Here is a 25,552-nt window from a genome sequence, read left to right as displayed (position 1 = left end):
TCTCGAGCTCAGGCAGCACCTCCTCGACAGTAAATTGACTGATCCACGGCAGCTCGCCGCCGAGGCTGACCGATGGGAAAGCACCCGAGTGGGCCGGGGTGGCCCGAATGAGCAGAACCGGAACAACCAAGGCCATCACCGTCCCCGAGGAGGAGGAGGAGGCCAGGGCCGGGGGAAAGACACCGTCCCGGCCGCTCCCGCTACCAGCACCCCGCCCCCGGCCAGCAGGGGCAACCCCCCGATGCGCCCGGGGTTCAGAGCCAATGTCACGTGTCATCGGTGCCAGCGAGTCGGTCACTACGCCAATGACCCGAACTGCCCACAGAACCAGACTCCGAGGCCCCGCCAGGTAGCTGCCGCCGCCCTAGGAGAAGAGCAAGTCTCCGAAGAGCAGGAAGGATACGAACAAGAGCAACAAGAGTGGGAACCGGCCGCCATGGTCCTGGCGTGCCTGGGGGGGGAGAGACATGGTCCCGCGGGCTCCCCTACCCGCAAACACCAGAAAGTACAGTCAGTGGGTGAGCATAAATGGGCGCAAGGCCGAAGCCCTACGTGACACGGGGGCCAGTGTGACGGCCGTCCGCTGTCACCTGGTGACCCCCGAGCAAATAATACCGAACGTTCTCTGCCCCGTACGTTCAGCCGACAATTCGGAGAGCATGTGTCGGATGGCCTGCGTCCCCTTCGAGTGGGGAGGAGTATCCGGCATGCTGAAGGTGACGGTCCGCGATGATGCCCCCGTGGACTGTCTCCTGGGGAACGATCTCGAGAGTTCCCCGTGGGCCGCCGTAGAAAGAAGAGAGCACCTGGGGATGTTGGGCCTCCCGGACTGGGCGTGCGTAACCACCCGGTCCATGGCGGCCCGCACCATCCCCCGACCAGAAGAACCCGAATGGCCAGCACCTCCTCCCCCAATCGCTCCAGTGGGGGACGCCGACACCGCCGACCCCCCGGAACAAACCCAAGAAGAACTCGCTCAGCCCCAGGATCTCCCAGACCTGGCTCAGTGGCGTCAAGAAGGGGGACCCACCCAGGAACAATTCCGTCACGAGCAAAAGACATGTCCCTCCCTCGAGGGACTACGACAACAAGCCCTCGCCCAGAGCGCGGGAGATACCGCCGGGGCCCACTGGATCTATTGCGACAATGATCTATTGTACAATGAACAAAGAATTGCCGAGTTGGGGGCCAGTCGAGTGTTGGTGGTGCCCCTCCGTTTTAGAGACTGCCTGCTGAACTTGGCCCACGATGTCCCCCTGGCCGGACACTTGGGTCAGGACAAAACCTACAACCGCCTGGTGACCCACTTTTACTGGCCCAAAATGAGAAATGACGTACTCAACCACTGCCGGTCTTGTCCCACTTGTCAGGCCAGCGGGAAGAGCGGCCGCAAACTCAAGGCGCCCCTGCAGCCCTTTCCGGTGGTTACCACCCCGTTCGAAAAGGTGGGAATAGACATTGTGGGGCCCCTGGACCCCCGAACAGCACAAGGGCATCGTTTCATCCTGGTACTGGTGGACCATGCCACCCGCTATCCCGAGGCCATCCCCCTTCGAACTGTAACAGCACCGGTGGTCGGCCGAGCCTTAATGGGGATCTTCTCCCGGGTGGGCTTCCCCCGGGAAGTCGTCAGCGACAGAGGCACGAACTTCATTTCAAAATACATGAAATCCCTCTGGCAGCAGTGCGGGGTCACCTACCGATTCACAACCCCCTATCACCCGCAAGGAAACGGACTGGTTGAGCGGTTCAACCGTACACTCAAGGGAATGATTATGGGGTTGGAAGAGCCCCTCCGCCGCCAGTGGGATGTGCTCCTCCCATGCCTCCTCTTCGCCTACCGAGAAGTCCCTCAGAAGTCCCTCGGCTTCAGCCCCTTCGAACTCTTGTACGGGCACCCTGTTCGAGGGCCCCTCAGCCTAGTCAAGGAAGGTTGGGAGATGGCCCCCCTGGAAATCCCTCCAGACGTCTACAAGTACCTCCTGACCCTCCGCAATCAGACCAGGCGGTTCAGAGAAATTGCCAAAGCCAATCTTGAAGCCAGTCAGGAGCACATGAAGAAATGGTACGATCAGAACGCCTCCTCCATAGAGTTCGTACCTGGCCAGCAAGTATGGGTGATGTCCCCCACCGAACCTTGTGCCCTGCAAGATAAGTGGACGGGGGCCTTCAAGGTGATCGAGCGCAAGAGCCCCGTCACCTATCTCATCGACATGGAATCTTCCCGGAACCCCCTCCGGGTCCTCCACGCCAACAGACTCAAACCCCACTTTGTGCGCTCGGAGCTCAGCCTACTGATGGCTACAGACAGTGGAGCAGAAGAAGACTCCGAGCCCCTCCCTGACTTACTGAGGACCCGTGAAAAAGATGGTTCGGTAGACGGGGTCCGACTGTCAGATGCCCTGACCTCAGAGCAGTGCCAAGACTGTCGGGCTCTCCTGCTGCAGTTCGCAGCCCTATTTTCCCTCACTCCAGGGGTCACCCCCTGGTGCCTGCACGACGTGGACACTGGGGACAGTCCCCCCATCAGACATCGGGCGTACCGCGTGCCAGATCGGGTACGTGCCTGCATCCAAGAAGAAGTCTCCAAGATGCTCACACTCGGAGTCATCGAACCCTCGGACAGCCCCTGGGCCAGCCCAGTCGTACTGGTCCCCAAAGCTGCTGCCCCCGGCACCACCCCTGAGCTCCGATTCTGCGTTGACTATCGGGGCCTGAACGCTGTCACCCGGACCGACGCTCACCCCATTCCCCGAGCCGATGAACTGATCGACCGCATGGGGGCTGCCCGCTACCTCAGCATCTTCGACCTGACAGCGGGCTACTGGCAGATCGGCCTCACCCCCAGGGCGCAAGAACGGTCCGCTTTCTCCACCCCGGATGGCCACTACCATTTCAAAGTGATGCCATTCGGCATGAAAAACGCTCCAGCAACCTTTCAACGCCTGGTGAACCAGGTATTGGCGGGCCTCGAAGAGTTCAGCGGCGCCTACCTGGACGATATCTCGGTTTACAGCCGCCACTGGTCAGACCACCTCCGCCACCTCCGAGAGGTCCTGCAGGCCCTCCAACAGGCCGGCCTCACAATCAAGGCCAGCAAATGCCAGATTGGCCAGGGGTCCGTGACCTACCTAGGACACCAAGTGGGGAGCGGTCTGGTGGCCCCCCTCCAACTCAAGATCGCTGCCATCCAGTCCTGGCAACCACCCGTAACGCAAACCGAGGTCCGGGCCTTCTTGGGGCTCACTGGATACTACCGGCGGTTTGTGAAGGACTATGGCAGCATTGTGGGGCCCCTCACGGCACTTACATCTAAGAACCAGCCAAAAAGAGTCGACTGGACTCCCGATTGTCAAGCGGCCTTCGAGAAGCTGAAGGTCGCCATGTGCACCGCCCCGGTACTCCAGGCTCCCGACTACAGGCGGGAGTTCATCGTCCAGACTGATGCCTCCGACCATGGCATTGGGGCCGTCCTCTCCCAACTGAACCCCGAGGGAGTCGACCAACCAGTGGCCTTCATCAGTCGACGTCTGTTGGCCCGAGAACAGAGCTGGAGCACCATCGAGAGGGAGGCCTTCGCAGTGGTATGGGCCCTCAAGAAACTCCGGCCCTACCTCTTCGGTACCCACTTTCGGGTGCAAACAGATCATCGCCCCCTGCAATGGCTAATGCAGATGCGGGGGGAGAATCCCAAGCTCTTGCGATGGTCCATATCCCTGCAAGGGATGGACTTCACTGTGGAACACCGCCCCGGCCAGGAGCACGCCAACGCGGATGGCCTGTCACGATTTTTCCGCCTCGACGAGGAGAGTCCCCAAGAAGATGGGTGACTCTCCCCGCCTTCAGCTGGGGGGGGGACGCATGTTGGTCAGGCCACATGAAGGGCTCGCTCCCTCCCCGCATGACAGAGCCCGGACATCAGCTCTCCAGGTGCTACCCACAGAAGCAACCCACACTCCGTCCCCTACGGGACTCCTACTCCCGGACATCTCTGTATCACGGGCCCGGGCCACCGTCAGCACCATTGCCCAGCCCGGCCGCCATCTTGGACACTGCACCACGAGGCCGCATGGCCTCAGTTCGACCCCAACCCTGGGTCGGGCCAGGCCCCGACATCCCGGCACCACCATCCACCCAGGAGGTGAACGGACCACTTGGCAGGTCAATGGGAGAAAGAAGTGTCGATGGCTCTCCCCCGCCAGGTGCCGATCGCCCCCAGCCTCCCCGGGCGCTGGCTCCACCCCCCTGCTGGGTGTCTGGACTCCCTCATCCCGGACCTCCCAACCTCCAAGTGCGAGGGTCCGGACATCAAAGGCCACCAGACCTATAACTGGGGCAGCTCCAGAGCAGGAAGGCAGTTGTATCCTGGAGTCGAGAGACACCGAGAAGAACTCATCCTTGACGGACTGCTGGCGCTGCCGCAGCCCTGCCTTGTGAACTGTCGTCCTGCCGCTGGCGCTGCCGAGGCCCTCTGCAACCTTCATCCTCGTCGGGACCTGCTGGCGCTGCCGCGACCCGTTGTAACTACCATCTTCGTCGGGACCTGCTGGCGCTGCCGCGGACCGTTGCCACCTTCGACCACCCCGGGACCTGCTGGCGCTGCCGCGGCCCGTCCTTCAAGAACGCCGAGCTCGAGGATTGTGAGCTACCCATCATCTCATCGCAACTACCAGATTGGTAATAAGACTGTCCCGCTACCCCCTTTCCCATCCAAGAGACTAGAATCGAGGGGACCCCTGAGTCCAGACCTCCTTGTACCATTCTACCGTACCTCAAGATTGCTTATAAAGAACGTTAAATCTTATCTTTGTGTGGTGCCTATCTGTGGGGGGGAAGTTACTTGTCTGTACGATCGCTGGAGACGGCTCTCCCTGGAGACCTCTCCCCTTGTCCTCGGCCGACCCTCCAGGTCCCGTCTAACACAATGGCAGACTGGGCTGCAAAAGGAACAGCCAGAGGGCCCTGACCTGTACAATCTCTATCCCAGCACAAAATGACTGTGCCCCCATTCAGCATGCCCACAATGCACCCTCAGCAGTACAGGAAGATACACAAGATAAAGTTGATGATCATATTGAGTCACCACTCCCAGATACACCTGATCCATCACTTCCATACACTATTGATAATACACAGCAATATGATCTCATTGCACAACTGCACCTCAGAGAGATACAGGAGAGTACCCGACCTGAAGAAAAAGAGTTATGGAAAAAGAGGGGAGTACAACGTGATGCTTCAGATTTTATTTACAGACAGACAATGACAGAAAGGTTCTTTTGCAAATAGCATTCACTCAGTTGCACCTTCCTAAACATGTCCTTCGTGATATCATGTCCACAACTTTGCAGACAGAGTGGTTCATCCCCAATGCATATGATCATATACAACTCTTTGTTCATTAACCCCTTGCGTGCGGCGGGAATTCCCCGCCCATGCTGACTCCGCCTTGCGCGGGCGGAGTCATGACGGAACGGTTCCGTCATCAGCACAGCTCACCCGTAGCTGATGACGGAACCGCTCCGTCATCAGCATGCAAGAGGTTAATGCCTCATTTTGTCAACAGTATTCTCCTAATCCAGCTATGAAAACAGTTGCTTCAACAATACCAAGGCCCAAGGCCCTTTTAGAGAGCTCCACATTGACTATGTAGACATGATTGACAGGTGCCAGAATTACCGATACCTCATTGTAGTGATGTGTCCTTTTTCACAGTGGATTGAAGCTGGACCATGTGTCCATTGGGATGCAAAGGCCGCAGCCACCTTCCTGCTTCGTGAGGTCATATGTCGCTGGGGATTACTGGATGCCATTTGCAGTGACTCGCAGTGACAGTGGCAGACATTTTTCAAACACCATTTTTTACATCATTGCCACAATGTTACGAGTAAAACATAAGTTGACTTCAGCCTATCACCCCCAAAGCAATGCTATTTGTGAGTGCCTCAACGGTCTGCTCAAAGCCAGGATCAGTAAGATAAGTGACACAATTGGAAAGAAATGGCTCTACTGCCTTCCCATCGCTCTGTTTACACTGAGAAACACTCCTAGCTCTGATCACCCCACACCTCACCGGCTTGTCACTGGCAGATCAATGAATCTCTGTCCACCAGACCTAAACCAGGCGCTAAACTTTCTTCTGAGACTGTAAAAGCTGAATTGTTTATTCATTTATGTGCCCTAATGCTGGCTTCAAGTTCTTTTTCATTCAGATATGAAAGACAAGAACAAGTGTCCTACTTCTGATGAAATTCCGCCTAGCTGCCTTGGGACACACATCTTTGTAAAGGAAGCAGTCCGGAAGTGGAGAGACCTCAAATTCAACAAACACTTGCAAATAAACTTTTAGGAAGCCACGTGAGGATCCACCGGGCACCGTCCGAGATCTGAACATTGACCGAAAAGAATGCATCATGTTCCCACGGACTATCCAAGCACAAGAGTATGGAGATCGTATGATGACCTACGGACTGAGACGCAACAACAGATCCACCCCCCATGTCAAGATTTCACTGAAAAAGATATGTACAATAGCTATTATTTTCTTTGTTATGTTTGTTGTTTCAATAGCTGTATTCCACTGGTTTACAGTGCGATCAGAGAGAGAGAGAGAAGCTACTAGCAATGTTAGATCTGCCGCCACAACAGGGCACCCCATGTTCAAGACATTGCCTAGTAACAAGGAAACTGGGATAAGCACCAGCAGTAGCTATGACACCCCGTGCCCACCTTGACACCTTCTGCACCCCCTGCAGACCCCACAGAATGGGACATGGTACTTGATATCACCTTGAATCCCCCTATGACAGGTACCCCTAAACGTTACTGCCAAAATAAACGAAGTATCAGGTATAAAATGGGTCGCGAGAAAGTGCTAGTCAGATATACTTCACGTACCCAACGTAAGAAAGACCAGGCTGCACAAATTTCAGACTGGGTCAGCAATCTCCAAAACACAGTTGTTTACACCTTCGACCAGCACTATATGCCTGATTTCCACTCCCAGCGCCCTAGTAAGACAGCAGAGGATAATGGGATTCACAACGCTCTATTAGACACCATGTGGTACAGAGACATGAGGGAGGTTGGAAGAAAAGGTCACAAATGAGTCCTGCTTTGTATTCTCACGCTGTAGGCGCAGATAAATGGCTCTTTCCTAAAGAAGTCCCACCGCCCACCGCCAAATGCCTCCTACACCTGTTTCTTTGCCGCATACAGCTCCACTCAGCCAAAATAGATGATGCATTTGTAAACGCCACAGAGTGGGATGACAAGTATGTTACATTCACAGTTGTAACTAGCCCATTGGAGTTTGAAAGGAGAATGGAGGTTTACCGTGATATGAAAGTGCCTTCCGACATTATGCAGGTTTGGGAATATCACTATAAGATACTAGGGTACTTCACCTTCCCAACGCCCCCATCGAAATGCCACTCACCCGAACATCAATGAGCTAACCATACCAGTGACACATGCCCTTGTCAGTGGAGACCAATTCTGCACCTGAAGGCCAATCTTTATTTCAACAGCAAGTGGAATGGCCCACATGACTTAACATGTAAGGGGGCGTGGCTTGAACGCCGAAGGGAATGGTGGCGTGAGCTCGGAGCTCCGCGCCCGATCCCCGCAGAAATCCTGAAAATCGGAGCGGAAAAACCCACGACGGCCCCGGAAAAACGGGTCGCTGATGGGTGAATAGAGCAGGCACACGGGGGACCGCCAACGGAGCCGATTAACGGAGGTTTGGCGCTGGAGGAACATTACAACTCGAAACGAGGAGGCTCCCAAGATGGCGGCCGAGGTGTGATAAGAGCCGATCGGCAGCGAGCGGGGTTCTCCCCCCTGAGGGAGCCGAAGTCCCGACTCCGGATCACACCGCCAAACATGGCCAAGTGACCCAGAGGTGGACCTAGATGGCCTTAAACGAGAAGTTTACTGCCCACCGAGCCGACTAGCCTGAGAGCAGGGACTTGACAAGATGGCGGAGTGACCTGATCTGGTGCGTCATGCAGGGGAGCGGAGCCCGGAGAAGTAAAGGCCTGCAACCTGTGAAGAACTAAGGAGTGGTGCAGACCAGCAAGACCGAATATTGGGGCCTGTTCTTGGGGGGAGGAAGGGGCATACTGTTGGGGACTTTTTCCACAATTGGCGACTGTTGATCCCAGGACACCTGTGAGATGAAAAGTTTGAAAAATCAAGAGGAAATCAGGGGGGGGGGGGTCCACCATCCGCGAGGGAATGGGATTCTATGTGAGGAAGCGGCTTGAACTATGGGACAATGGCTAATGCAAATGTATTGAAGTGTATAACCTGGAACGTGCGGGGACTTCACACGATGGTAAGGAGACATAAGGTACATGCCTACTTGATTCGAAGGGGGGTCCATATTGCGCTGCTGCAAGAAACACACCTCACGAAGCAGGAAGGGGCGGCACTGCAGAGTAGATGGAGGGGTCAGGTCTTTCACACCACTTATTCAGCGTATGCTAGGGGCGCTCTGATATGGGTTAGTGCGGGCACACCCTTCCAGCCAACACAACATTTAATAGACCCAGAGGGGAGATACGTAGTGGTAGAAGGCAGGTTGAGAGGTAGGGACATAGTATTGTGCAGCACACGGAGCAGCTGGCCTTTCTAACAGGTTTGTCGGGGACACTAGCACACTTCCTAGCGGGCCCGATTCTGATGGGAGGGGACTTTAACTCAGTAGCGGACACGACACTGGATAGGTCCCACCCACCATTGAGGGACTCCCCTGTTCACCGACTTACAAAGGGTAGATTGGAATGGCAGATGGGGTGGGGCTTGACTGATGTTTGGCGTGCACAACACCCAACTGAATGCGATTACTCGCACTTCTCCAGCCTGCATGACCTCCACGTCCGAATAGACGCGATACTATGCTCACAGGTCGTGTTGCCGGCCATAACTTGGTCGGAGTACCTGACAAGGACAGTCTCGGACCACAACCCGTTAATAGTCAACTTGGCTTGGGCGGTCGAGGTGCCTCAGGTGCCGACCTGGAAGCTGAGACCAGAGACCCTGGAAGACCCATTATTCCATGCGGCACTGTAGGAGGGGATAACCCAATACTTCACCGACAACGAGGGGACGGCGTCCACTAGAGCGATGGAATGGGATGCTTTTAAAGTGGTGGTGAGGGGCCAGTGCATAACAAAATACGTGGGCATGCGGAGGGTGCTACTAGAGGACTTCAATAAGGCAGATTCCAAGCTGCGGGAAGCGGCGAGGGGGCGGCCTGGCCATCCCGAACTCCAAGAGGAGGTCAACTTAGCTAGAGAGGCGGTGGCTGTGGAAGTGGAGCGACTTCGCGCCTTTGATCATCGGGCATAAGTGCTTAGGACCCACGTAGAGGGGGACAAAGCAGGAACATTACTAGCATGGCTGGCAAACCCCACAAAGCGATGCTCCCCAATACTAGCCATAGAGGATGAGGTGGGTCGCATCCACTACTCCCAAATGGAGATCTTGGATGGCTTTCAGAAGTACTATGAGGGCCTCTACAAGAGCGAACCGAGGGATCGGGAGAGTGAAACCGAGATCTTTTTATATGGCCTCCAATTGCCCCAGTTAGACGAGGAACAGGCGAAGGTTCTGGGGAGAGACATTGACCTAGGTGAGATCAGGGGAGCGGTGAAAAGGATGGCTCGCAATAAGACACCAGGATTGGATGGGGCTGCCCATAGAATTTTATTATAAATACCTAGACATTTTGGCGCCAAAACTCCAAACAATATACAAAGAAGCCAGAGTAACAGGTCGCTTGCCCCAATCAATGCGGGAAGCGCTAGTAATACCACTCCTGAAACCGGGTAGAGAGAGCTGTAGCCCAGCGCCTTATAGGCCACTCTCTATGCTGACCGCTGACTACAAAATATTGAGTTCTACTTTAGACTCCTACAGCATATGCCCGACTTAGTACACGAAGACCAAAATGGATTCATTCCCGCACGGAACACGATGATTAACATCAGGAGACTCATGCACCTGTTGGAAGGCTCGTACGCTGAGTGCCAAGCGCCTCTCGTCCTGTCAGTAGACATCAAAAAGGCTTTCGATAGTTTAGAATGGGACTATTTATATAAGGTGAGGAAACGCTTTGGATTGGGGGAAGGGTATATTAATTGGACGCGAGCCCTGTATACGGCGGCAGTGGCAAGAGTGAGGATAGGACCCCTAGTCTCGCACCAATACCCGGTGGAAAGGGGCACCCGACAGGGATGCTCCTTGTCCCCCCTATTATTCGCACTAGCGATCGAGCCACTTGCGGCCGAGGCCCGGACGGGAAAACACTTCGAGGGGGTAGACAGCAGGGACGGTCAGCAATTTATCTCATTGTACACCGACGACCTGCTATTATTCCTAATAAATGATACGACGGCGCTGGAAGGTGCAGAGAGACTACTGGGGCGATTCGGCGAAATATCGGGCCTAAAGGTCAACTGGGCGAAGACGTGCTTGTTCCCATTGCGGAGGGACGCGGATCGTCCTGACCACCGGCCTATGCTGAACTGGGAGCCGAATTGTCTTAAATACTTAGGGGTATATATATACCATACGGCTGCGGATATGTTAGAGGGAAACGTGGGCCGCTGTGTGCGAGCGCTGAAAGGCAGCATGGCCTTCTGGGCCACGCTCCCGCTATCCGTCACTGGCCGTATATCCTTGCTGAAAATGGTTTCCCTGCCGCGATTACTATACTACTTTCGCACGCTCCCGTTCTGGATCCCTAGTTCCTTCTTCTGCCAACTCAAGTCTCAGATGACTGCGTTCCTGTGGGGGGCAGGTAGATGCAGAGTGGCGCTGGCGACGCTCACCCGCCCGAAGGACGAGGGGGGGCTCGCGGTACCGGACTTCGAGCTTTATTATCTCGCCGCTCAACTGCAGATATACACGCAGGAGGTGGCGCGAGTGTACCGGGGCCCTGGAAGCGACGGGATGAGAGGCACGCCACGGCACGTCCTGGCTTATATAGCCCTTCAGCAGAGGATCGTCATTCAAGACCTGACACTTGAACAACAAATGTTCCGGCTTTGCTGGAACCGGTCTCAGCGGCGTGCGGGGATACGACACCCATATGCCCCGGAAATACCCCTGGGCATGCTGACTGCGCTGCCCCACTGCGGAGATTGGTCGCAGCTACAGCACTGGGAAGATGCGGGAATACAGGTTGTATGAGACCTCTATGAAGACGGGGCGCTCCTCCCATATCAGGAACTTCAGGAACGGTTCGATCTGCCACGAGGGGGCTACCTTCTGCACTCGGCTGTGGTTGGAGCAATGCAGGCGCATTGGAGGGGGGTCTGGCAGAGCCCGAGACGTCCATGGCTTGCCAGTATGCTATGATGGCGGCTGGGACGGTTAAGGCTGTGACGTGCCTATACTCTAGAATGCTCCGCGAAAATCTGCCGCCCCTCACGGCGTTAAAGTCCAAATGGGAAGCTGACCTGTGTAAGGATATTCCTGAGACGACTTGGGCCCGTCTAGTGCGCCGAGCCCGAAATAGCACAAGAAATGGGAGATTTCAGCTCATTCATTTCTACGTGCTGCACAGGGCCTACATGACCACTGGCAAAATCAGGAAGTACTTTGGGGTGGCTGAGTCGGCGTTACCCCGATGTGCATTGGAGAGAGCGGAGCTGGAGCACATGCTGTGGTCCTGCCCTGCCCTCCGGGAGTACTGGCAGGCAATAGGGGATACCTTGAACGAAGTAACGGAAAGAACCACTGAGTTTGATTCGGCGGTGTGCATTCTACACTGGTTTCCGCACACGCCCAAAAATAAAAATTCAAGTAAATTCGTTGATATGGGGTTGATAATAGCCAAAAGGTAAATAACAAGACAGTGGAAGGCGAGGACAGGCCCATCTCATAGGAGATGGTATAATGAATTCCTTAAGTGGGCAGCTTGGGATAGCACACACAGATATCAATTAGCACGTCGGAACCCAGACCTTAGAGCATTGGACATGGCGGCAGCCTGGGAGGCGCTAGTACAAGCCCTTAGGGATAGCATGCTAACGGAGGACGAGGAAACCCTCAGCACGGACAGGAATTGTACCCTGGAAACACCGAGCACACCACACACCTAGACAATATATGGCCCAAGATTGTACCCTAGATTAGTCACAGCAAGAGACCCTGCGAGCAATGGTGGGGGGGAGGTGTGGGTGGGCAAGTAGTAATGTTGAGGGATAGTTTAGGGGGGAGTTCATACAGTTTATTTAGGTTAGGAAAAGAAAAGTAGACATGCACTCTTTAATTTGGTGAGGATAATCCTAACAACAGCAACCAGACAATGGAGGGTCGATTGATTGCCGCCGCCCGAACTCCGGGTTGTGGGCCTGCAGGCTGTGTACAACAAGAAATGAAAGTATGTCGTTAAATGGCCCGAACAGAACTGTAAATGTGTGGATACTGGTATGTGAACTGTATGCCTACAATAAAAATTACTTTAAAAAAAAAATGACTTAACATGTAAGGCAGCCTCCTTAGGTAGCCCAATTATAGGACAAGAGCACAAACATTATTTCAATGAGGAAATTGAGAGGGAGTATGCTGAGATATGGGCACAGGAAACTAGAAGATACACTTTCAATGAGGGTACACCATACAAACCGAAAAGAGCATACAAGCTCAAGTCTCCTCTCCTTTGCTTCCTAGGTAATGGAACAGTTCCTGTGGGTCAAAATACTAATTGCAGCAACACTACTTTCAATTTGGACCTTAAGTACGGCACCTCCAGCCTCATGGACATCTATTGGGCCTGCGGAGAACATATCTACCTGCAGCTGCCTCCCCACTGGCAAGGACTTTGTTCCATCGTCATGATGCATGAACTGCATCTGGTTGTTCCAGCAGCGAACATTTCCCACATTCATACCCACCCGATGACAGGTGATGTCACCCTGCTCCACCACCAGAAAGGGGAAGTCATGAAGTATTTCTCAGATGACACAGTTCAGGAGATTCCACAAGAATTCTGCCTTTTCAACGGTGCTGAACTTTTCTTCGAAGGGCGTTATCCCCCTGTTCCAGACCAAAGCTAATGCTCGCTGGCTCCAAGTGACCAGGTATGAGCTGATGCAGCTTGTCAACAACACCCGGGATGGGTTCAACGCCGTGAAAGAAGAACTACGACCTTTGAGACTCATGGTTCTGGAACACCGCTATGTTCTAGACCAGTTAACTGTGATGAATAGTGGTGGATGCGCCAAAGTGGGAAAGTCGTCCTGCTGTGCCTTCATATTAGCCAATGATGCGGACAATGGCACACTTACAAAGGCTATCAAGGACTTGGACAATTTGGGGAGACAGATGCCTGAGGAGGGAGGTGCAAAAGCAGATGTTTTACCTAATTGGTCCAACTTGGACTGGATGCCTTCATGGCTGTCTGCAGTACTGAAAATTTTAATGCCAATATTAAGCGTGTTGTTGCTGTTATATTTTGGAACACAGATTATGTTGTATTGTGTCTAAGGTAGTTGGGATGAACTATGAAGACTCAGGAGAATACACAGGAATACGCACGGGACAAGGGGACGGGGAAGAGGTAGCAATGTTAAATATAGTGGAGCTTTCCATCCCTGACTCTCGCACATGACAGGTTCCTCTGGATAGTAACTACCAGGCCCAGGTGCATAATGGCCCACCACTTCCCTCAGGGAGAGACTTGGTACATCCTTATGAGACAATGTGTGACAAATTAGGGGGACAACATGAGGACTTAGGAGCTGCCCTGAACAAATGTCCAGAAGAACAGGTCCTTCATTACTCACCATGGCCACTCCCCCCGGCGCCAGCTAAAATATGAGGTTTGAATGGTGTTCAATAAAATGAACAAAAAGGGGGCGTGAGAGAGGGAACGATTTTACCATATACATATCCTGGGACATTCTTATCACTTAGCTAGCATGAACCCCTATGTAGGCCCTTCTGTTCAAAATTATAGGCCTTGGTTAGCTTGGCCAGAGTACTGCCATTTTCTGTTAAGCAAGCACAGAAGGCATGTCTGATCAAGACTTCATCTAGCTCCACTGTCTGCGAGGCCTCTCCTCCTGTTTTAGAGCCCCCACCCCGCTTGTGTGATAAAGTTCAACTTCCACTCTATTCTTTCAACATACAGAGGGCCACATCCTCAAACTGTGTATCAGAAAAGGAGAACTTCGCCCCTCAGCTATGTCAAGCTGGAGGGATGGATGTGGCAACATGTTGTACAGATTGGTACATACACACATAAATATAATCCCTTTGTGCAGTAAAACGCTTTTTCTGTTAACCAAAGCAGATTTACGACAAACTTCCAGTCAACAAGGCATGACTTTTAAAATGTTACAAGTAAAGAGTGGGTGCCGCGATTATACCAAAATGAAAGAAATAGATGTTTTTTCTATTTCTTTCATTTTGGTATAATCGCGGCACCAGCGCTTTACTTGTAACATTTTAAAAGTAAAGTGCAGGTGCCGTGGTTATACCAAAATGAAAGAAATAGAAAAAACATCTATTTCTTTCATTTTGGTATAATCGCGGCACCCGTGCTTTACTTTTAAAATGTTACAAGTAAAGAGCGGGTGCCGCGATTATACCAAAATGAAAGAAATAGATTTTTTTTCTATTTCTTTTCTTTTGGTATAATCGCGACACCCTTGCTTTACTAGTAACATTTTAAAAGTAAAGCGCGGGTGCCGCGATTATACTAAAATTAAATAAATTTCTCTTTTAGAGCTGTCCCACTTGGACGGGCTCGGGCTGACTTGCTGCTGGTGTAAAAGGTTGATTATCTTCTTTATGAGGCCATCTGTTTGGACCCATAAAGAAGATAAGAAACCTTTTACCACAGCAGTAAGTCAAGGAAGCCAGTCTGAAAGGGACGGGGCTAAAAGAGAAAGAAGTAAGTCACTGGGACCTCTTTTCCAATGGCTGGCCACCGTTTAGCATGAACGGTGACGCCAGCCAATGGAAAAGAGGGGCGGGGCTTAACCTCGCTAGTGAAACGTACTCAAAGTCATTAAATCTCGCCAGCGAGATTACGCATGTGCGCTGCCAACGCTAGCGGAGTCCTAAAAATGGGGACTCAGGGCATGGGAAAACATATAGCTCAGAGATGAAGATATGATTAGACATCCAAATAGAGGTAAACAATGCAGTACATCTTGTTTTTATGAAAGGGATCAGGTGAAATAAAATTAAATGAAAAAGGATTTATAAAGCGCATGGCTACCCAGGAGCGTCCCAGAGCTAGAGAATGTGCTAGCGGGAACGATGGAGTTACGGGAAGAGACACTCTTACTAATACACCACCTCTTAGAGTCTGAGCCTAATTGAGGGACAGGACAACTATGCAAGGGTAATGACTTCCAACAGCCATCAGCAAAATCACCCACCACAACATTGAAAAGGCAGTAACAAGCCTCTGAAGTACAGGATCCAAGAAGACCCAAAGCCACTGAGTGCCTGTCGAAAACTAACTCAGGTTTGGCAGAGGGTTAGCAGACCCATACCTCCATGCCAAAACTGTTAGGAACTCTGGCAAGGATTGGTGGCATGGTAGACGTAGCACTCAGAATATTAGTTAAATAGCCACCCAGGAACATACAGGGGTCAAGGAGGATGAGGATCCAAAGAGGAAGCTCTGCACAAGGGAAAAAGAAAATCAAAGCTCAGAAAGAACAAGCACACAGAGGCAATTTGGCATTCATACTACTACCCAGGATGGAAGTGCAAGACATATATATAACAACATTAACAATAAAGGGAATGTGGGGTAATCACTCAGGAGCGCCACATGGTACAGTTGAAGCCCAGCAAGTTCCTCACCCACAATTGCTGCTACAGATACTCACTACAAATACCCACATATAGAATATACATGCAAAGGCAGGGTGTGTAGAGCTGGTACATCTGGTGATGTTATAAAAGTAACTCAAGGACCATGCTCACAGTGGACAAGAAACACCACCGAGGTTGTCAAATGTGCCCCCGAATCCTGGCGATCAAACAGGAAGATTTAAGGCAGTAACAGTACGGATGTGTCACTAAATAGACTACCACAATAGATAAAGAGCTAACATGGAGGAGTGCTTAAGAGGAAAGAAGGGAAAACATAAGACACATTTGGCAGAAAGCAAGTAACAAACCACACAAGGGAACTAGAAAGTAGGCAGCATGAATAGGAAGGTAGTAAACTAGAAACTGGAAATGAGGTAAATGGAGAGGAAGCAGGCACTAGGAAAAGGGTAAATACAGACGGAGTGAAAGTTCAAGGATCAAGTATGCACTAAATAGCGCTGCCTCAGAAATCATAGAAGAACGCCAGGCAGTGCTAGTTCGAAGAACAAGTAAACATGAAGGATCAGGAATCAAGGAAACAAAGGGTCAGTCAAACAGAACCACAGCTACAATGACCAAGGCTGGACTGAATGAAACTGGGCTTATAAGAGCTCACTGTGATCACAAGCCTCAGGAGTGAGCCGGTTAGCATTTGCCATCCACATGTGTGCTGAATTCCTCCGCCCATCCTTGGCCTGCAGGGGTAAAAACAAAGCTCTGAGAAGGAGTTTCTAGATATTTGAGTTTTTAGCAATACTGGTTAACACAAAACCCTGAAAGGATCTGGAATAGATAGGAAATTCAGAATAAAGGTCAAAAGGCTGGAAGTCAGTATATGCATTCAGTGAAAGGGCTGTAAGCTTATTAAAAGCCTGGAAAGTCCCACATTTAGGCCTTCTGGTGGTGGGCACGAGAGTGCAGAGAGTAAATCATGACAAAATGACCACACAAAGACAAAAAATATTATTAATTTAACACAGGTTTGGATTGCAGGTTGCAAGACACGCATTCTTATCAAAAAAATACATCTGCAGGAAAAAACAACACTTATTGCACACCTCGCCTACTCATCAGACTGAGGACTGTTCATGACATCCTCCAGGGAGCAACCCACTCCGTGAGTAAACCCACAACAAAGCACTAAGAGGCCAAGAGATAAGCAAGCATGCACTGTATAAAAACCATGTGACCGTCAGTATTTCAATAAACGATTCATACAGGGGTTGCCTACCGATTGAGTAGTCAGGCTGTCTTCAAGGACCCTCCTGGATTTAGAGCTCTGATAAAGCCAGACTTTCTATTTCTGTACTGGCTTTGTCGGAACAGAGTGGGAACCTGCTTGATTCTCTCCCTGGAACCTGGGAAAGCGCAGCTAATCATTATGCATATGCCCCAGTAAAGTATGTTGGCATTGGGATATGGGCAGCAGAGCCTGCGCATAATCACTGTGCCATAGAGAACTGCAGAAGGCTGTTTTCCCCTTTACAGTGAAACCTCTTACATGGTTCCCTGATTCATAGCCAATTTAATTACTTTTCTGTCTAAGTAGTGTCATGGTTGGGAACAGCTGGAGGTCAAATAGTACAGCTCCATTATGAAACTTAGCCCTCGCACTGATCAGCCAATTAAGAGAAACAAAGAAATCCCTAGCAGCATGACTTCCCAAGTTCACTAAGGGATAAACATAGATTTTAACATGTTCTTGGCTTTATCAGGCTCTGTGACTATTTAAGATATGTAAAGCTCTTGTTGTTCTGTAGAAATACCATATATGACTTTCTGTGTCTGTGAGTACATAAAATATACTCATAGAGATAACACACAAAAAAAATATTTTTGGGGCACCTAATAAGTGTGTATCACTACCAATTGAAACCCATTTTTATCCTTCACAAAGTAAGAAAGATTGAGTTAAAACCCGCAACTTTTTAGACATAGGCCTTGGAGGTTCTGAGTTAAAACCAGCAAAGTTTCAAACGTATGCCTTGCAGGTTACATGGAGAAGTCTGCAGGGGGAGCATAACTAACTTAGATTTTTTAGGTCCCGCTGAATCAGTGCATGCGCTGCTCTACAAGACATTTAGTAGGTGAGTTTTCAAAGTGCTACTGGCTGGCCTAGCGATTGCGTTCACGCGCGCAACCACCATCTGCCTTTCACGGCTCATTAGCCGCACGTCTAATGGCTCCTGCCATGTCTGCTTTTGACCCTCGTGATCACGATCACTTTCACTTTCGCAGTCTCACAGCTATGATGGTCGCTCCCCTCACCGCCATGCAGCCCCCTGTGTGACCGTGCTCCGCTGCCTGCATCGCCTCTAGCTGTTGTCTTGGTCTCCATCCTTGTGCCTGTAGTTTGTGCCCATCCTTCGCTTTGTCCTCTGTCCATCTTTCTCTGAACCCCTGTGCCCGCTTGCCCCTGTGCCCCCTCGCTTCCCCCCCGCCACCCGTGTCCCTGCCGTTTTTGACCCCCTGTGCCCGCTTGCCCTGTTGTAAATGAATCTCGGACCCTAGTATAAATTTCCGATTCATGCTCTTATATAGGTATACTTTATCATTTCGTTATATAGGCATAGAAATCATTACCATATTTAGGCTAAACCATACAGCCCAAATACGGCATGGATACTTCCACTAAGCTCCAAGAATTAACAACGTTTTCTTGGAAAAACCGCCTTCAGCAGCCCGGGACTTCCCCCTGCTTGCATATTAAGTTCTCCTAGAACTCCCAATGTTTTTCAAGAAATTAGCCTTTGAGTGCCGTTATTAAGTCCAAACATGCTTCAAACTCGGCACCTTCAAAGTATAAATATGTCTTGATTTGCCTAAACAAACACACGGTGGTTTGGAACAGATCGACTATCTACTTGCCCGACGCCCTGCAGCAGCAAGTGCCCAAGGAAGCCGACCCTCCAGTGGACGCACTGCAAGACTCTGTCATTTCTCTTGCCGAGAAATCCAGCTCCAGTGTTTCCAGGCTACCCTTGCGGGTATCTGGGAAATCGAGTCCCGAGAATGGGATACAGACCTCCTTCATTCTAGAACCAAAGGTACAGAGCTGATTAGACCTCTTAGAGAATTATTGGAATCAGATTCCTGGCAGAGAACTCCTAAAACTTAAGCTACTCCTCTCATACTTCCTCCCTCGTACTAGACATAGGTTAGGTACAAGTATTTAGAAGCACCAGTTGAGTACTTTTAGTCATCCTTTTATCACTGTAGGTATTTTATGTATTTTATACATTTTATGCACTTTATGGCTTAAAAACCATATCATGCTTTTACAATACTACTTTATAATACTGTTCGTATTATATGCACTGTACTTCATAGTAAGCTTTACTATTGTAGCAGTTCATTTTCAATGCTTGAGAAAGAAGACTAATCAATAAAAACCTTTTTATTGAAAACGCCCGTCTCTCTATTCCTCTTGCACCTCTGGTGGAACTAAACATGCACGATTGACTGAGTGATATAGTTATCTATTGTTTCCGCAACTCTAGAGATTTGATTTCTTATTCTTGGGAAACAAAGTTGTCATGTTTTATGCGGTTGTCAGAAACTAATCCCTTCTTGTTTATTCGAGAAAGTTTCTAGTGACCTCTGAGCTAGCTGGCACTCACAATTAAGTCTAATATACCCGGTAGAGACCTAGTAGACCTCAGTCCTACGTCTAAGCTCAGGATATATTATTCCAATGCGCAGAGTCTATTGGGAATATAGGAACTATACTACATGGCGCCCAACGTTTGGTAAGGCGATAATGTAACGCTAGATACTAGAGTAACTCAGTCGTGCTTTTCACACAGACCGCTCTTTCCTGTAAAAACTCCAATAGACGTCTGGAGTGGGTAAAAGGGCATATTATCGGCCAAAACTTAGTCGGCCGAAAATCCTATGTATTAGTTTTTCGGTTTATTCAACGTTGAAGGATACAGTGTGCCAAAATATTGTGCACCTAATCTTTGTTTCCTTGGAAACTTGTTATGCAAAACTTTCAGTAAATAAAAATGTCGGAGAGTGACGACGAAAGGGAGAGAGCTAGAATAGCAGCTCAAGTGGTCTTAAATGACAACTCTCCAACAAAATGACCCGGATCCTATATTCATCCCGGCAAATATAAGGAAAACCATAACTATAAAACTTATAGAAAATGGGGTATCATTGAGAGGTGGTAAAGTTATATTTGTGATAGACCAAGGTACAACAAGGGTTTTGGCTAGAGCACAGTAAGGCTGCGCCAAGATTATAATAATATAGTGAGACAATATCCATGCTGACCAAGAGGTCATGATTCTCATTGAATGGTAGTTTATGCAGTTTATTTAGAAAATCAGTGGTGTCTTGGAGGAAGGATTTGACTGTAATTATAAAAGGTTTCAGAAACCATCCATCAAAACTGGCACTTATTAAAAGATCTTGATGTCCAGTTCAATGAAGCGCCACTCTTCACCTTTAAAAAGGACAAAAGCATCGAGAATCAAATTGTTCGAGCAGCTATACCCAAAACAAGAGCCCCCACATTACGTGACTATGTTAATCTTCCCCCAATTACTGGACATCGGAAATGTGGCACATGTCTTTGTTGCACTTCCACCATTGAGGGAAACCTGTTCCAACACGAAGGCATATCATGGAAACATGACCACTTTACAAATTGTAAAACGCGGAACCTCGTCTATGGAATACTCTGCCCATGTAACAAGCTCTATATTGGGAAGACCAACCAGGAAGCGAGGCAAAGGATGTCACAGCATAAATCCAGGATAAAGAAGAAAGTACTCACAGCCCCCCTTGTTCAACATTGGATTGAAGAATCCCATGGAGAAAACGACTTAAGATGGACAATAATATCCAAGATTGAACCAAACCCGAGAGGTGGCGATGTAGAGGCCAAATTGAGACAGAGAGAAGCTATGCTTATTCTTAAATTCAACACTACCATCCGAGGTTTAAATGAGATGTCTGAATTATACAATCTATAAATCTCTTTTGAAGTATTTGCCTCCAAGCATGCTGTAACAACAACATGAGCTTACCCCACACATGTCCACAAAAAACTTGTTTATTAGATATATGTGATGAACAATTTCCAAAAATCCGAATCAGTTACTTGTCGTTTTCCTATTAATTCTACAAGACATTTAACACACAAACGCCGAGATATATATAATTTTTTACGCTTTAATATCCGATTGAAAAAAATTACAAGTCAGAGCAACACGTGGACGCCGATAAATGCGATAAACAATTCCATTGAATGCACAAACTCCGGGATATTCTTCCACGCTAAAAAACTAGAATTCCCAGCAATACGTGTACGCCGACCCGGTATTAAGATTCAATTAAAATCGGCCGACCCGGAATCAGTACACGGCGCTCTCATTCACGGAAGCGACGCATTGAGGAGGATACCTGTTTCAAAACTTAAGGTAATACGCCTTCCGTATTTCACAAATCCAACTGCTTGTCATAAAATTAACCGCCGTCCATCAACACGCTTTCGAGTCTCAAAATTTATACTCTTGAACATTGTGCCTAACGGAGCCCTCTCAGCTAAATGCTAAATAGTTTAACTTGGACCATTTCCTCCAGTTATGAGCACGCTAATACTAACAATGCGACTACTAAGGGTGGTCGGAAAATCCGTTTTGCTCGACGATTTTGCGGATTTTCGGTAAATTCGCAATCCGCGAACGCTCGCGAATGTACTGAAAATCCGCAAATTCGCACGCAGCGGATTTTTTTTCTAGGTGATACAATTTTGCGGCGCGCGGCGTTTACTTACCGTCATTCAGCGTTTGACAAGTTGTTTTTCTCGATATTTTGTGAGTGCTGCGCTATTTTGGATCTTGCTGCTGGATCCCGCGGGAATTTGGCGAGCGCGATTACGTCATCGCGGCTTGCAAACTTGCACAGCGAGAGTTTGTCTACGCGAGTACGCCGTGATCACGTATCGCGGGACTTCGCAATTGCGACCTTGTAGATGCGGCGAGCAGCAACAATCTCGCACTTGCGAAAATACTAAATTTGCAATTCTGCACAAGAAATTCACCAGCAAGCATCGTAAACCTTCTGGAAATGATGATTTTTATCTGAATAACTCCTCAGGTTGACATTTGCCTGCACTTTTTTGCGAGGAGTCCATTTTGGGGTGGGGGGGGGGGGGTTTGGAAGGAAGTGCCCCACAGTCTTCAACTTCCTGTTCCTGTCCAGCAGGCTCCTCCCAGTGCTTTGTCCATCTCCTGGTCACTTTTCATTTGGATCTGGAGCTGGAAGGATTATTTTTTGTGGATGCTGCTGGATATTTGGATTTGAGGCCTTTTTGACTTTCTTTGGATCACTTTTGGATTAGAAATTTCACAAGTAAGTTTGTTTGGGGCATTACAGTTGCTGCAAATACAATTTTGGAATTTTCGATTTTTGGGCTGTTTTGGGGCCTTTTGCCCAGGGGTACTCAGTGGTGGGTGGACTGAGTCTTTCTGTGGGGTGTTTTGAATTTAAATATAATGGAGGGGCTGGATGGCTTGGGATTGTGCTGATTTTTCTGTGATTTTCGTTTTTTTGGCCTGTTGTTGTGGCCTTTTCACCAGGGGTAGTGAGTGTTGCATGGGCCTAGTCTTCTTTTGGGGTGTCTTGAATTTAAACATCATGGAGGGCCTGGATGGTTTGTGATTGTGCTGATTTTTCTGTGATATTTGTTTTTTTGGCCTGTTGTTGTGGCCTTTTCACCAGGGGTAGTGAGTGTTGCATGGGCATAGTCTTTCTGTGGGGTGTCTTGAATTTAAACATCATGGAGGGCCTGGATGGTTTGGGATTGTGCTGATTTTTCTGTGTTTTTCGATTTTTTGGGGTGTTCATGGGGACAGGCCATGTGGGTGGGGGCCATTTTGAGTGCTGGTACAGGCAGGCCATGTGCTGGGAGGCAAGTGGCCATTTTGAATGCAGGCAGTGTTGTTAGGCCTGCAACCATTTTGCCTAGTTTTCAACCTTTATGCCCAGGGGTAGTGAGTGTTGCATGGGCCTAGTCTTTCTGTGGGTGTCTTGAATTTAAACATCATGGAGGGCCTGGATGGTTTGGGATTGTGCTGATTTTTCTGTGATTTTTGTTTTTTTGGCCTGTTGTTGTGGGCTTTTCACCAGGGGTAGTGAGTGTTGCATGGGCCTAGTCTTTCTGTGGGGTGTCTTGAAATTAAACATCATGGAGGGCCTGGATGGTTTGGGATTGTGCTGATTTTTCTGTGATTTTCGTTTTTTTGGCCTGTTGTTGTGGGCTTTTCACCAGGGGTAGTGAGTGTTGCATGGGCCTAGTCTTTCTATGGGGTGTCTTGAATTTAAACATCATGGAGGGCCTGGATGGTTTGGGATTGTGCTGATTTTTCGGTGTTTTTCAATTTTTTGGGGTGTTCATGGGGAGAGGACAGGCCATGTGGGTGGGGGCCATTTTGAGTGCTGGTACAGGCAGGCCATGTGCTGGGAGGCAAGTGGCCATTTTGAATGCAGGCAGTGTTGTTAGGCCTGCAACCATTTTGCCTCGTTTTGAACCTTTATGCCTAGGGGTAGTGAGTGTTGCATGGGCCTAGTCTTTCTGTGGGGTGTCTTGAATTTAAACATCATGGAGGGCCTGGATGGTTTGGGATTGTGCTGATTTTACTGTGATTTTCGTTTTTTTGGCCTGTTGTTGTGGGCTTTTCACCAGGGGTAGTGAGTGTTGCATGGGCCTAGTCTTTCTGTGGGGTGTCTTGAATTTAAACATCATGGAGGGCCTGGATGGTTTGGGATTGTGCTGATTTTTCTGTGATTTTCGTTTTTTTGGCCTGTTGTTGTGGGCTTTTCACCAGGGGTAGGGAGTGTTGCATGGGCCTAGTCTTTCTGTGGGGTGTCTTGAATTTAAACATCATGGAGGGCCTGGATGGTTTGGGATTGGGCTGATTTTTCTGTGTATTTCGGTTTTTGGGGGTGTTCATGGGGAGGGGACAGGCCATGTGGGTTGGGGCCATTTTGAGTGCTGGTACAGGCAGGCCATGTGCTGGGAGGCAAGTGGCCATTTTGAATGCAGGCAGTGTTGTTAGGCCTGCAACCATTTTGCCTAGTTTTCAACCTTTATGCCCAGGGGTAGTGAGTGTTGCATGGGCCTAGTTTTCTGTGGGGTGTCTTGAATTTAAACATCATGGAGGGCCTGGATGGTTTGGGATTGTGCTGATTTTACTGTGATTTTCGTTTTTTTGGCCTGTTGTTGTGGGCTTTTCACCAGGGGTAGTGAGTGTTGCATGGGCCTAGTCTTTCTGTGGGGTGTCTTGAATTTAAACATCATGGAGGGCCTGGATGGTTTGGGATTGTGCTGATTTTTCTGTGATTTTCGTTTTTTTGGCCTGTTGTTGTGGGCTTTTCACCGTGGGTAGGGAGTGTTGCATGGGCCTAGTCTTTCTGTGGGGTGTCTTGAATTTAAACATCATGGAGGGCCTGGATGGTTTGGGATTGTGCTGATTTTTCGGTGTTTTTCAATTTTTTGGGGTGTTCATGGGGAGAGGACAGGCCATGTGGGTGGGGGCCATTTTGAGTGCTGGTACAGGCAGGCCATGTGCTGGGAGGCAAGTGGCCATTTTGAATGCAGGCAGTGTTGTTAGGCCTGCAACCATTTTGCCTCGTTTTGAACCTTTATGCCTAGGGGTAGTGAGTGTTGCATGGGCCTAGTCTTTCTGTGGGGTGTCTTGAATTTAAACATCATGGAGGGCCTGGATGGTTTGGGATTGTGCTGATTTTACTGTGATTTTCGTTTTTTTGGCCTGTTGTTGTGGGCTTTTCACCAGGGGTAGTGAGTGTTGCATGGGCCTAGTCTTTCTGTGGGGTGTCTTGAATTTAAACATCATGGAGGGCCTGGATGGTTTGGGATTGTGCTGATTTTTCTGTGATTTTCGTTTTTTTGGCCTGTTGTTGTGGGCTTTTCACCAGGGGTAGGGAGTGTTGCATGGGCCTAGTCTTTCTGTGGGGTGTCTTGAATTTAAACATCATGGAGGGCCTGGATGGTTTGGGATTGGGCTGATTTTTCTGTGTATTTCGGTTTTTGGGGGTGTTCATGGGGAGGGGACAGGCCATGTGGGTTGGGGCCATTTTGAGTGCTGGTACAGGCAGGCCATGTGCTGGGAGGCAAGTGGCCATTTTGAATGCAGGCAGTGTTGTTAGGCCTGCAACCATTTTGCCTAGTTTTCAACCTTTATGCCCAGGGGTAGTGAGTGTTGCATGGGCCTAGTTTTCTGTGGGGTGTCTTGAATTTAAACATCATGGAGGGCCTGGATGGTTTGGGATTGTGCTGATTTTACTGTGATTTTCGTTTTTTTGGCCTGTTGTTGTGGGCTTTTCACCAGGGGTAGTGAGTGTTGCATGGGCCTAGTCTTTCTGTGGGGTGTCTTGAATTTAAACATCATGGAGGGCCTGGATGGTTTGGGATTGTGCTGATTTTTCTGTGATTTTCGTTTTTTTGGCCTGTTGTTGTGGGCTTTTCACCGTGGGTAGGGAGTGTTGCATGGGCCTAGTCTTTCTGTGGGGTGTCTTGAATTTAAACATCATGGAGGGCCTGGATGGTTTGGGATTGGGCTGATTTTTCTGTGTTTTTCGGTTTTTGGGGGTGTTCATGGGGAGGGGACAGGCCATGTGGGTTGGGGCCATTTTGAGTGCTGGTACAGGCAGGCCATGTGCTGGGAGGCAA

This window comes from Lissotriton vulgaris, chromosome 7 (genome assembly GCF_964263255.1).
Source record: "Lissotriton vulgaris chromosome 7, aLisVul1.2, whole genome shotgun sequence".
Taxonomy (NCBI): Eukaryota; Metazoa; Chordata; class Amphibia; order Caudata; family Salamandridae; genus Lissotriton; species Lissotriton vulgaris.
The sequence above is the reverse complement of the archived record's forward strand: the minus strand, read 5'-3'. Positions refer to the sequence as shown.